General features: G+C 43.8%; 1 protein-coding gene across 3 annotated transcripts in view; it reads left to right on the top strand.

Annotated features, from left to right (window-relative positions):
* The window catches only part of LOC120902278, a 68,530-nt gene that overhangs the window by 23,405 nt on the left and 32,168 nt on the right, over window positions 1-12,957 (top strand). For 2 of the 3 annotated variants that reach the window (XM_040310892.1, XM_040310890.1), the window contains exon 1: window positions 7,794-8,030. The exons of the other annotated variant lie outside the window; for it this stretch is intronic. The gene's annotated coding sequence lies outside the window, so the exon portion shown is untranslated. Of the gene's footprint in view, window positions 1-7,793; window positions 8,031-12,957 lie in introns of those variants that run through there. 3 annotated transcript variants of the gene reach the window in all.

The following is a 12,957-nucleotide window of genomic DNA, read 5'->3' as shown; positions in this document are numbered from 1 at the left end:
CCTCAGTTTTGCGACGTCAGTAATTTGAGGGTAAACGATTGCAGCCCCGGGATCCACGACAAAATTCTACCAAGAAAAAAGGGAAATGAAGGAGTGGGAAAGGAAAAGGAGGTGGGCCGTGGGTTTCCTTACTACTGGCTCGCTATTATTTGGGGAAAATTGAAAATGGACACTTTCATCATCGTTATCACTCCGCCAGCTGGTCGAATGACCATTCCCAAAGATGGTTTTGTCATCAGGCCGAACGATAGCAGTCTTCAAAAGCAGCAGAATATTAAAATCTCATTGCAGTCGACCAAGTCCTGTGACACATACAAAGCACATGAAAAGCCGTCATCATAAGTAAACAACAGTCCAACTCAGGGCCAGCCCGACGTATTGCGATAGAGATGGTAACAAAGTTTTTTTTGCTTAACATTATTTTTTGTCGCTTTCTTTTCCCAATTTTTGACTTGTTTTGTGGTGACGAGTGAACGCAGATGTTCTCCCTTATTGTGGCGCTGTATTGTTGATGATTTTTGGTTGTTTGTTTTTCTTTTTTTTGATTATAAGTTTAAAAGTTTTACACCATCTAGCGGGGGATCTTATACACGGAAAGAAAAAAAAATGAACGGAACGTCTAATTCTTTCCGTCGTTACGACTCGTGCTTGAATGAGGTAAAGAGGCGGGCATTTATTTGAATTGTTGCGGCACCCGGTACGCGTACTGGCTTTTTGCTCCTACGCCAAGCAGGAAACTTTTGCACCCCGCCCCTTTCTTGCACGGGCAAAGGAAAGCTGACACGAGAGACGGTGCAGAAAAGTAACATGGGTTTGACTATAATTCATGGCTTTCGGGAAAACTTGAAATGGCTGAAAGTTGTAACAATGTGTCGGATTGAAACCGGCTGAGATGGTCTTACAAATTGGGCACGAATTGAAATAACTTTCAACCGTGTGATGTGTTTTTATTGCACACTGTTTGTTTTGTTGCGCATTCAATGGTTCCATGAATTGGCTATTGTTTAAGAATTGTTCATGTGAAAAGATTAACGTGGTAAGATCTGCAGTGACGAGTCTATTTTAGGTGTTTTAAATTGCAATAAAATTCCATTCCTCTCTGTCTTCAAACACTGCCTCTTAAAGAGGACGTTTTCCGATGTCCCCGTTCAAGATTCTTCAGCATAACTCGCATTGTTGATGAACCTAGCAGATTTTCGACCCGTATGCGGAAACTGTCCTCCCCCGGAAATCACTTGTGAAGGCTACTCAGCCAGTATTAACAAGCCACGTAGGTACACCGGCTGGTCACATTGATTCGCCATTCACTTTCGTCCCATTCACAAAAGGCCCAACAAAATTGGTCTCACCAACCTTACACCCAAATAAAAAAAAAAAAGGAATCACGTCGACTCCCATTCAGGTCCAATCTTGTTTAACTTATCGATCATCAGACCATATTACATCCTCTCTTCCTATCTTTTCCCTGTGCTACACTACCAGCAAGATTGTTAAGATGGCGTCGAGTGGGTTTTTGGTCGAGTTTCCCTGTATCGCACTTTGTTTGGCATATTAAATTTACGTTACCCAATGTGGCCGCTGCCGGTTACGGATAGCAAGGGTGCCTTTGTCAATTTATTTGTCGTCCCATTTTTGCGCTGAAAGCCGTTGCAAAAGCATTGCGGCAGTGTGTGAGGCCTTTTTGAGGCCCGAGCCCGTTTGAACCCAGGTCAGGTTTTTGCGTTGAATGGAGTTGGGCCAAAGCACAGTCTGTCTGTACGGTTCGGCGAACGACGGGTATCGTTGGTTGTAGTAAGGTGATTTTTATTGCTACTTCATTGCTAAGAAATGCACTGGCACTATGAATTGTAGGCCCATGATTTATTAAAATGATTTGTTATTTACTATTCGCCTCAATGTCTGCAATCTGTCTATCAGTGTAGTAAAAGGAGCACATTACTTTGGGATTTGCATACTTTGGGGCGCTTATTAGTATAACATGTTAGCAGTTATACTAAACATATCGTTTAAAATTGTGTTTTTAAATCTTTAAGACTACAATTATTTCGTTTAGAACGTCATAAAACAATTTCCAATTATACAGCATCCTTTTGCCATTTTAAAGAGGTGTGAAGATGTTGAGAAGTTAATAAGTATCTCCATTTGCAGGGAACTTTAGCTTAGAGGGCAGCAAAAATGACACCTCACGCTTTTTTCTATTTATTGTGAAAAGCCTGACTTATCTTAAATGACCTGCCGTTGGGCAACACCAACAGACCAATAGACACTACTTCCCCGACACTCATTTATGAGCTTTATGGTTCGGAAGAAATATCGCACACACACACCGAACAAGAGCGAGACAAGAGCAGGGCAATAGACGATAGACATCACGTGCCGAAGGTTCAATTGCTTGTCCATTAACATTCTCGCACCGTGACAGTCGAGAAACGCGATGCACGGCTACGGACACCACGCCGACACAAAGGTATCACACGCACACGCTGTCCATGATGGGGCGGCCATGTTGATAAAATATGGTTCCATAGTTTCGGGGAAGAGCTCTTACTCCTCCGATCATCATCCAATTGATAGACCCGTCCCGCCCCCTCTCCCGTTGGGATGCGTAGTCAATTTCGAGCTTTCACTCGAAAGGTTGCCAGTGTGTGGAGGATGACAGCAAATACAATCTCGTTTTAACGATTCCTTTTTTTTCCTTCGCTTCGGAAACCGTCCTCTTACCAGAAGTGACGTGCAAGAAAATATTCCAAACAACGCGAAGCGTGTGTTTTGCGGGGAACGTGCGTAAGCTGTAATGTCATGAGGTGCCGTAAAAGAGGATTCAATGCCATGAATGATTAGGCATAAACGGTTGCGAATGAAAATTGGAACGTGAGACGCAGACTCCCGGTGGCCCCGGTAGATTTCTTCCCCTACTCAACACTCAATGAAACTTCCTTTAGCATCCAGCGCACGGAACGGAAAACATCTGTAGGTACTTAATAGGACGGCGTAAGAGTAGGATTTGTTGTTTTGTAACTACTTACTCGAAGAAAGAATGAGCTCTCAGGCGGCCAGCACCCTCGTGCGGTCGATAAAAAGTGTCTCATGAACACGTCAGGCTGCCACGCAAAGGCGCATTAAGCGATTATCGTCTTGGGGGTGTGTAGTGGATAACATTTATGTTCATAAACATGTAAGCTGAGGATTAGCAGAGGATTATTCGGCTTCACTGAGTGTTATTATTGACGAGAAAGAATACTTACCTCTCGAGAGGATTGCCATAGGACCGAAGCAGTAAGCAGAGGGAAGTACTTTAATACGATTTAAGGGTCGTACTGTTTGCATACTTTTAGGCGTTTCTAAGTACAAAGCAAAAAGACGATATTTCACTGCATTTAAAACACAAAAAACGATATTTTACTTCAGTTTGACTTCTCATCTTTCACTCGGCTGAGATGATAGTTGGTCTTCAAAGGTTAGAGCTCATTCTGCCACTTGCTACCAGCAATCAAAAGTAAATATCAGCAAAAGTACAGTAAACGGTTTCAACATTACACTTCACCCAGCAGCAGTATTGAGCATGATCATTGCAGTGGTGCAACAAGAACCTCATTCATTCATGATAGAAAAGGCACAGGGCAAGCAGTGGTCACTGCCAGGGCACATCACTCGGACCACTGTTTGTCTATTACCGAGCTTCGCTGATAGCAATCGGTCACTATGATACACAAACAAATGAGAACGGTGCCGTGTGTTTGTACATTGGCAATTTTCATTTCATCTCTTACTCTTACCATTTACATCGAAATGGAAAATGAGAAAACCCTTGGGTTCCTGGGTTTGTTAGAACGAACACCAACTGCACTGCTGATTGGAACACGGGGCAAGGCGACACCATTGTTTGGTATTCTGCAGCAGCAGCAAAGCCGTATCTAGCGCTTCACTGCAACAGCCGGCAAGCTGTTGACATTTTCCATCTCACGTTTCTTCAGGCTGGCATCCGGTGGAGCAACCGGATTGGAAAACTTTGAACCATCGCTCCCCCTCCATGCGCTACGGCTGCAGTTCTAGTTAGTGTTCTAAGCTCGAAGCAAAACAACACGGCTGGTAGCGCGCAGTGTAATAGAAAATCTACCGCACGTTCTGCCACAGCCCCTCAAACAATACCGCAAAAACCGGTCCTGTCCAACCGGTCCACGGTTCGGTAAAGCAATAAACTTTTCCAACAACGGTTCCGGTGTCGATCGGATCGTAAAATTGGACCTTGCCGAGGGAGACAGCGGGCGGCAATGGGACAAAAAATAATTTCCTTCCTCTCGAGCTCGAGCTTGATTCTCGGGCGCTGGCATTGAAAGCCTCGAACCCGTTCCCCGGCATCCGGATATATCCTGCTCCGTCACGGCCGAGCCGATACTGTTGACTAAAACTTTGATCATAAACATCGTTCACAGGTTTTGCCAAAGCTTTTTCACGCGGTAGAAAATGTCCTTTACTTTCTTCTCAGCCCGGGAGGGGGTGGAAAAGTTTGCTGCCCAATGTGGGGAACGGGGAAGCGTTGTGCTTCCCGTGCACAGAACTTCCATTGCACAGGAAAGGAAGGGCGATTGAAGCGGAAAAACTTTCCAAACAACATACCGTTGATTTTCCTGTGGACGGAAATGACAATACAATATACCCGGCAAATGCGGGATAGTTGTGTTGTGTGTGTGTGCAATGCAACTTCGTTTCGATCAGTTCGGGGCGCTTTGTACTGTGATTTGGTGCTGAGACGCTTTGCTACTGTTCTAGGCGGGGGTTTAGCTACTTTTACTTTACCACTGTTATGATGGCTTTACCCGTTTCTTACCCAGAATTGGTAATAAAATCTTGGGCTGTGGTTACTATTTGAAACCGGAACTCTGCCCTCAGTTATCGAACAATCTCGTAGTAGGAACGCAGAATGTTAAAGGAAAGAAAAACGAACTTCTCAAATCAGCAACGGGATAGCGGTGAAACAAAGTATCGTAATTGATCGTAAACGAAACTAATAAATTGTGGGTTTTTATTTTGTAGCACATTTGCGGTTGGAAAAGGGGTTTGCATGCTGTTTTGAGGCTAAATTGCAAAACCCAACATAAAGTTCAGGTAAAAGTGGAAAGGCGACTTTTGGCTCTACTTTTCATGCTGCACTTCTTTTTTCACGAGAGCACCCAAACAATAAAGGTAATTTAGCAAACGAGTGGTTTGTTTCTTCAGAACTCATATTACAAAACGTATGGGTCTTTACTACAGGAAGTGAATTTCCCTTTGCTCACTTCCAACGAACGAAGCAAATTCTCAGACAAACGGATGACACACGATGAATAATGCGTACGATCATTTTGTAAAGCGGAAGTCATTTTTTTTACATTTACCTGAATCCATCCAGTTCACCTGAAAACTGGTACGACACTCTACTGAAAGCGGCTGACCCAGTGTGAAAGGCGTATGGGACTAAACGAGGAATAAAAAGGGGTTAACATATATCATAGCTGACTTTAAACGACCAAGAAAAAACATGAATCATGATGCGTTACTAAGGAAATGGTTTACTGCTGGATCCATGAAACCATGTGCAATGTGACATAAGAAATATGAAGGGAACCGGAAAAGGATACATAATGCGAATGCTGTAGAGCAGCTAAGCAGAAGTAGGAAAGAAAAAAAACAGACCATGAACAACTACCTGCTTCGCTACCTATCGCACTGAAAGAATGATAAATAGTAGCCCCATAACGAAGACGTCCGATCTGTCCTTTCTGGCCGGGTGCGAATAAGAACCTGCAGAAAAGCAGCAAGCAAGCAAACGGACCTCAAGAATACCTTGCCGTTCAAGACGTTTCCTGTGTTTTTTTGTTGTTGCTATTGCTTCCTTCTTGCTTCTTGGATTGAGCCCAACCCAAGAAGGGAGGGAAAATAAAAATGACAAACTTGTCGCAAGAAACCAAATGACAAATCGAATCCTTTTGCTGGGTTTGAATCAATGATAAGATACCTGAGCGCGATCCGAACAGCTCCCCTTTGTCCAACCATGGTCCGGATGGTCCAGGCAAAACCGGTGTAATATTATTCTCGCAACATTTTCCATTCTTTCCTAGTTGCCTGGTTGGTTTCCGATTTCCGGACGCAGCAACGGCGGGCACGTTCTGTGGGTGATATCTTCCTTTTTAGCCGGAGCGAGGGCAACGGAAGGAAAATTGATTCCTGTTGAAAAATAGCTTGGACTTTTATTTACCCCGTGATGTTGTTTCTGTGGGCTGATGGAAGTGGGTACAGTGGCTGGTGGAAAAAATGTTTGCCATTATTTCGTATACAGACCCGCCAGAGAACGAATCAGCGCCATAATCTTTATTGCAATCGTTATATTGGGTATCTTTATTTGCTTTGGATTTTCAACGATGTTTTTTTTTTCTTCTAGGTGATTTCTTGCAGTGGACATTATGACGATGTATTTTGAAACTTATTGTAATTGAGTTTGGAAAAACGTATAAAATCGATATTTGTATGTTAGAATGGTCTATTATCAGTACTGTTCCATTGCAGCATTAAAATGCACCCTTTGTTTCAACTATTGCATACTTTGAGGCGCATTTACTTTCGAGCTTATTAGTTTCTTAGTTTAAAGCTTACAACTCATTTCGTATGTTTTTCGATGGACTTATTTCATCAGAACTGATCAAATTTCTGTTTTGTTCTCCAACCTAATTACAACCTCAAAAAAAAAAAAAACACCCATCTGGTAAATAACGCAATCGCTACTCGATTTATCCCTCATCCACACGCTTAAAGCATATTGATCCATCAGCCCAATGGCGGCCGAAGTAAATAAAACCACCATCGTGGGCTACTGCCACCTCGCACAGCCTTGCTGGTTGCGTATTTGCGATAACAATCGTGCATAATTTTCCATTACTTTTTATGTGTACCGCCGAGTTCCCATTATACGAACAACACTATCTCAGCGATCAGCGTGCACTGCAATTTTGCCGTTTTGGGTGTGTAAGTAGGGAAGGAAAAAAAGGACGGCACAGTAATAGTTCACGGTGCAATAAAACAGCCATTATCACTTTGTCTGGCAATGGCCGAACCTATTCCGACTGGTTCGGTCAGGCGAGACGGACTAATATCCGGCCACTATTTGATTTGGGGCGTTGTGTTTGTGTGTACAGAATGAAAACTTAACGACTTAAAGCATTCTCCATATCATCATCATGGTCAAACGTTCGCCCTATCATCTACTTGACCGGCTGGGACTGGTGAATGAACTCTTGAAAGGAAAAACCAAAACAACGCTGCCTGCCAAGCATGTGTAAAAGCTCGTGCTTATTGTTTACTTAAGCTTCCTCTCCTTAAAGCTCTCGCAATACGGTAACTCATCCACAGTCACTCGGAGGGGAAAAGGCACTCACAGTCGACGAAACGAAGCAACCCTGACCGTATGCGGAAAGCTCATAAAATGGCGCGCTATTTTGTTGGTCGATTATGGGGGGAAATAATGATTTTCTCTCGCATTTCATTACTACGATATGTTCTCCCGCTCTTCCGTCGATAAACGCGGCAGTCGGAGAGGTTCAAATTGCCTCTCCATCACTACCCTCTCAGCGGGCAACGATGATGACTCCTGATGATGATGTTGATGATGGTGGATTTCAGCTGAGCGGGCTTCAATGTGCTCGTGCTCATTCCTCAAGTGTTCGTCCTCTTTCGATCTGGCCCGTTCCGTTCCGCTCGGGGCAGTATCAGTGTTTCCCGCTCACGCTCGACACGACTCGCTGTTGCTTTGGTAGCGCGAGGAGGAAGTCGTTTCCTTGTGCGCCCCGTAAGGCCTACTGGAATGCCGTGCCCGCTGCAGAACTGCCAGTTAATTTCTACATCTCGTGCGATGCTGAGCACGGGTTCGCGTCAAGTGCCACTTGGTTCTAGTCGTGGAAACGCGTGCTGGAACTGACGATTTCTGTGGGAATTGTTATAATTGGATATGAAGCCTCAGTGTTGTGCTGTGTGCAATAAAAGTGCATAGAAGTGAAGAGGTGGAGCAAACGGTCTTCATTATAAGTTTTAAAATGATGTTTTGTGATTCTATGGCTTGTATCGGGGAAATGAATTGACGTGAAAATTGTTCGCAACAAGATTGTTTTCGTGAAAAGATCAGTGTGGGATGAAAGTTTGTTGGAAAATCTTGTGTCAGCATCTTACCATTTCAGCATCATAAGAAATGTATATGCAATAGGTCCAAAAGTTCTTTGAAATACTCATCCAGTAAATATTACAGTTGATTGCAAGCTTGTTCCATCTACAATTCTCTTTAAAATGAACCGTAAATAACGTACAGTAAAACCCAGCTTCCAATAATGCTGCTCCTTTGTGCCGGACACACTATCAACTGGGTCATAAAACGCAGCTGCCAGCAAGAAACGGTGACCTTTGCTGCCCTAATGCTGTCAACGGCAATGAGCGAACTGTTAGTCCTGCTTACCGGTGCAGGCTGAGGTACCGGGAGGGGGTCCCATTGATATTTGAAACACACGTGAAACACGATCGAAAGGATATTGGAACTGTTCAACGCCGGGACCACCACACTGCCGTACGCCACGATACGGCTACGGACTGAAGCGAAGGTGTCCGGTGTCAATTTATCATTTCGAAAAAGTTTCCCCATTCGCCAGCAGCCACGTTGAAGTGACCCAAGAGTTGCAGGCAAGAGTGGGCAACTTTCACCAAACACCTGCAACTATCGATCGGGCGAAAGTATGCGATGACCCAACGTCGAGAGCGATCGGCATCTTGGTGAAAAGTGTGTGAAAGGGCGCATCTTAAAAATTGTAGTTTTATGTCGCAGAAAGAATGGAATGGCGATGACCGTTCTGCACGAGCAACGAAATGATATAAAAAGAATGAGTTTTCGAGTTTTCGAAACTAGAAAGTGTCAGATTAAACTTTTTACATTGTTGTGTCGTAATTAGATGATGGAGCATCGGCGTGACTATTTCTTTCTGGGTCGGTTTTTGCGATAATTGTGTTATTATTCCAGACGAAATGGCACGCTGTAGGACATATTATTATTCGCACTATAACAAATTATTGGTCTAAATAAGATGGGATTGATCCGACCTTTGCATAACTACAGGATGATGTTGCAGATTGCATACATTACTAGCTCTGAGAATAAACAAGTAGAATTCCAATTTGTATCCGTAATTATTGCAGCAAAAAATCCAGTTGTATACAAGCCGTTTTCTAATTAGTATAATAACATCAACGCCCATTACTGGTTGTTTAAATTTTTAGAATGCCTTCAATTTTGCAATCCAGACATAGAATGTACCCAAAAAGAATGCTTTTTCTTAAGAGCTTTATCATTATTTTTTACCTTTACCTTGGGTTGCTGTCTGGTCCGGACATGGGTTATAATCCTTCGACCTTGCATAGGAAGAGGGCCCTCTTCAATCATTTGTTTGACTTGCCGTTTTGTTCTTTAAGAGGTTTCATTATGTTTGTTTGTTTTTGTCATCTTCGGCAAAGCGGATTTCGATGTTTGAAAAACACCCAATTAAATGCAGACATTCTTTCCTGGGGACGTGTTTGTACGGAGCTTGGAGCTTAAACTGTCACTATCAGGATATATATTTTTAAGTTCATGGCACTTCATTTGAGAGCAGTGAGGCTTGAGGTGGCCCTTTTTGCAATTTTAAAGTGTATTGAATTTTTTAACAAATCACGATTGCACATGGGGCCGTTGCCTATAGTTCATGTGCGCCAAAAAAGAGCGATAACAAAATCCCCAAATCTTAAATATTTATCAAACACGCTCCCAAACAGCGTTCTATTTTATGTTGAAAGGTACGCCACAGCAAGCCTCTATGCCTCGTTTGCGACAAAACAAACCCAACCCATGGTCGGTACGCGTTTGTATGTATGGGCTCAGGCTCCTCGGGCTAGTTGGAACTGAAAAATTAAAACCACCCGAAAAGCAACGGTCTGGTCTCTAATGAAGTCCCATTATTGTTGGACTACGGGAACAAAATTCAATTACCGAAGGCCCCCTCATTCCTTTTGTCACGATGGCATTGTGCGACCAAAACTGCAGGCACATAGTGAGCGTACCAGCACCCCCACCCCTAAATAAGCTGGAAAGTGCTTACGTGCTAATGTTTCGATGGGCATAAACCTGCCGAATGCGTAAAGATCCTTTCACGACGATGTGGCTTATCTTTTACTGCTGAAATGTTTAAGAGTGCGTCTGGGCTAAAAGGAAGCAGCTGCCTGTTTTTATTGCCCTGCCGAACGAGAAAAAGGGCCACGAATCTATCGCGTGCAATAATCATACGTACGTGTTAAGTGAATGTTTCGCCCCGCTGAACGTGAGGCGCCCTAACGATGGATCAAATATTGATATTTTCCCGGTGATCTTTTGATCGGTGGCTCCGGCTGCACCCACACAGAACGACAGGCATATTGAAACAATATGCCCAGTTTAAACGGCTTCTCCAACCCGGCCACCGTAGTCTCTATCACGCCAGCAAGTCAGTTTAATCTCGTTCCGGAGAATGAAGCCTTTTTTCCTCGCTACTGCACCGCTCGAGCAGCGTCGAGCGGTGATAAAACTCATGTCCCAGGTGCTGCCCAGGTTAAAATTGGCTTCTGCCCGGGGGCCCTCGCCTCAAACGCAACAGTTTCGCTGAAAATCCCGTTTGTCTGTGCTGCACGAATTTGGCGCTGATGGAAATGGGAGGATTTCCGGAAGCCAGTGATAGCGCTTCATCGGAAAGAGATTGAAATTGCCGATATCGCAATAAAGCCGCACCGGTGGAGGCAGAGCCGTGCGCGCGAAATGGGTATTCGCAAAGCGTTTAATCGCGTGGCTTTCGTTTATTTTTATGAATCGATGGGTTATTGATGAAAAAATAGAAACGTTGATAGGAGTTGAAACGTGGAGCTTATATCGTGAAATTTTTAAAACTGAAATCGAATATGTGATCAAAACTGTTTATTTATTTATTCATAGAATCATTTACAATTGGTAATGCACGTTGCAAAAAGCGGATTACCCTGTCTTATTTTGCAGAAAGTAATATTCACGCAGATAGTTGAGCTATATCGAAATTGCATAATGTCAGGCGTTGTCCGTTGCGCAAACGGTTGTATACTTTCAGGCAAAACTTACATCGGCACTGCAACTAACGCCTGACACCTCTTCTGCCATAACAATTTGGATTGCAAATTGCTACATTATTAGAGTATTGTGTTTAAATGTTGTAATTATAACATTTAATAAAACACTGTTTTAGCGTCTTTCAATAAAAATACTAAAATTTCCTATCGTTTTATCGCTGAAACGTTAGAAATCAGCATACTTTACTCTATTTATTACACATTGATTGACTTGTGTGAAAACTTTGAACCAATTTGATTAACATACCCATTCCCGCAATCTCAAAGATGCCATCTTTTCCAGTAAGAAGCATCGTCGTAAGCTTAACCAACCAGAAAAACCGGTTCACCGGCAAACAAATCCATTTCGTTTCGAGCTTTACAATCGACTTGCTTGCCAAGTGTGTCCCTTGTGGAGCATTTTGTGCGAAAAAAATCACACACCCACACACGCACAGATCAATGAAGCCAACGCAACATCCATCCATCATCGAGGGGACACGTCGGTGGGACCTGCCTACAAAGCCCAGTTTACACGCAACCCTTGGTTAAGGATTCTGACGGGGCGCGGGATCTAGAATATCCGTTGTATTTGATTTTGGAACGCTACGCAAGGGCGCGGTAGGCGTCTGGTTGATGGGATTTGGGGGATGGAACATCTTTAAAAGAAAACGAACAGGAAGAACCACGGTTCATTGTAACCGTGTAACGAGAATCGGTCTCGGCGAGATATGTGCGATTGATTGAACATTTGGCGAAGAGTGACAGCATCAAGCACAGGCACAAAGAGTGAGTCGACGAGCACAACCCAGGCTCAGACGCCTTTAAGGACAGTTGTTTCGTGAGGATTAAATTGTTACTTGCCTGGAAGGAAGGCATTCTTTAAAGAGATGAGGCTTTTTTTAATCACAAATTTTATTTTGAAAATTGAGGAAAAATGTTTACCATTGACAGCGTATTGTGATTGATACCTTTTTTTTCGAACGTAATCGCCAACAAAAGAATGGCATCTAATCTCACATGTTTTATGAAACATATTCCATTATGTTCATCTTTCTTAGCTGACTTAACAAAGGAGAGAGCAAAAAAACGCACACATCTTTTCCACAAATAAATTCCTCGAACGCAGCACATTTACTGTACCGGTTTTACAACAATGCGAGCAAAAGGAAATAAAGGACCACCAAGGAAACCGTCTGCAGCTCGTACGTTTGAAGGGATAAGCTCGGCTTGCCGGAATTTTTGCGTTGGATCAATAAACCCCCGGCCGTGAAATTCTACGGAAAAGCTTCGGCCGACCGGAAAGAATGAACACACACACACACACAATTCTAAGCATTCGGTGTGCCCCCTGCCCCCGAAAGCCGGCCGAAGCGCGCGTTGGGATGTGAATTAACTTCATTTCGGTACGGTTTTGGGATTTGATGGGTTTGGCCAATCCTTTTCCTTGGTTTTTCTTCCACGCGCGCCTCACCCGAAGCAAGCATGAAAGCGAACAGTGTAGCACACAGAAACAAACTAGCCAATGATTGAGGAGCCAGAGTGCCAGAGGGATAGAGTGTTCATGGGGGGGGGTTTGGAAAGCAAAACAAACGCTACACCATACCGGCAGGGCTTTGCAAGGGTGTGTTCCCTTTGCGCACCGGATCCTCCGGTTGCGAAAGGCTCAAAGTGAATCCCCCGAACAGGAGTTTCTGTAAACCTTTGGCCGCTTCCTCGTTTCGCCGGTGCGCCAATGCGCCGGATGCTGGTGAATGAAGTGTTGTACGAGCCCCTAGCCTGGGAAGATTATGAGGGATGCTTTCG

This window comes from Anopheles arabiensis, chromosome 3, assembly GCF_016920715.1.
Source record: "Anopheles arabiensis isolate DONGOLA chromosome 3, AaraD3, whole genome shotgun sequence".
Classification (NCBI taxonomy): Eukaryota; Metazoa; Arthropoda; class Insecta; order Diptera; family Culicidae; genus Anopheles; species Anopheles arabiensis.
Note: the sequence above shows the minus strand (reverse complement) of the source record. Positions and strands in the feature narration are given on the sequence as shown.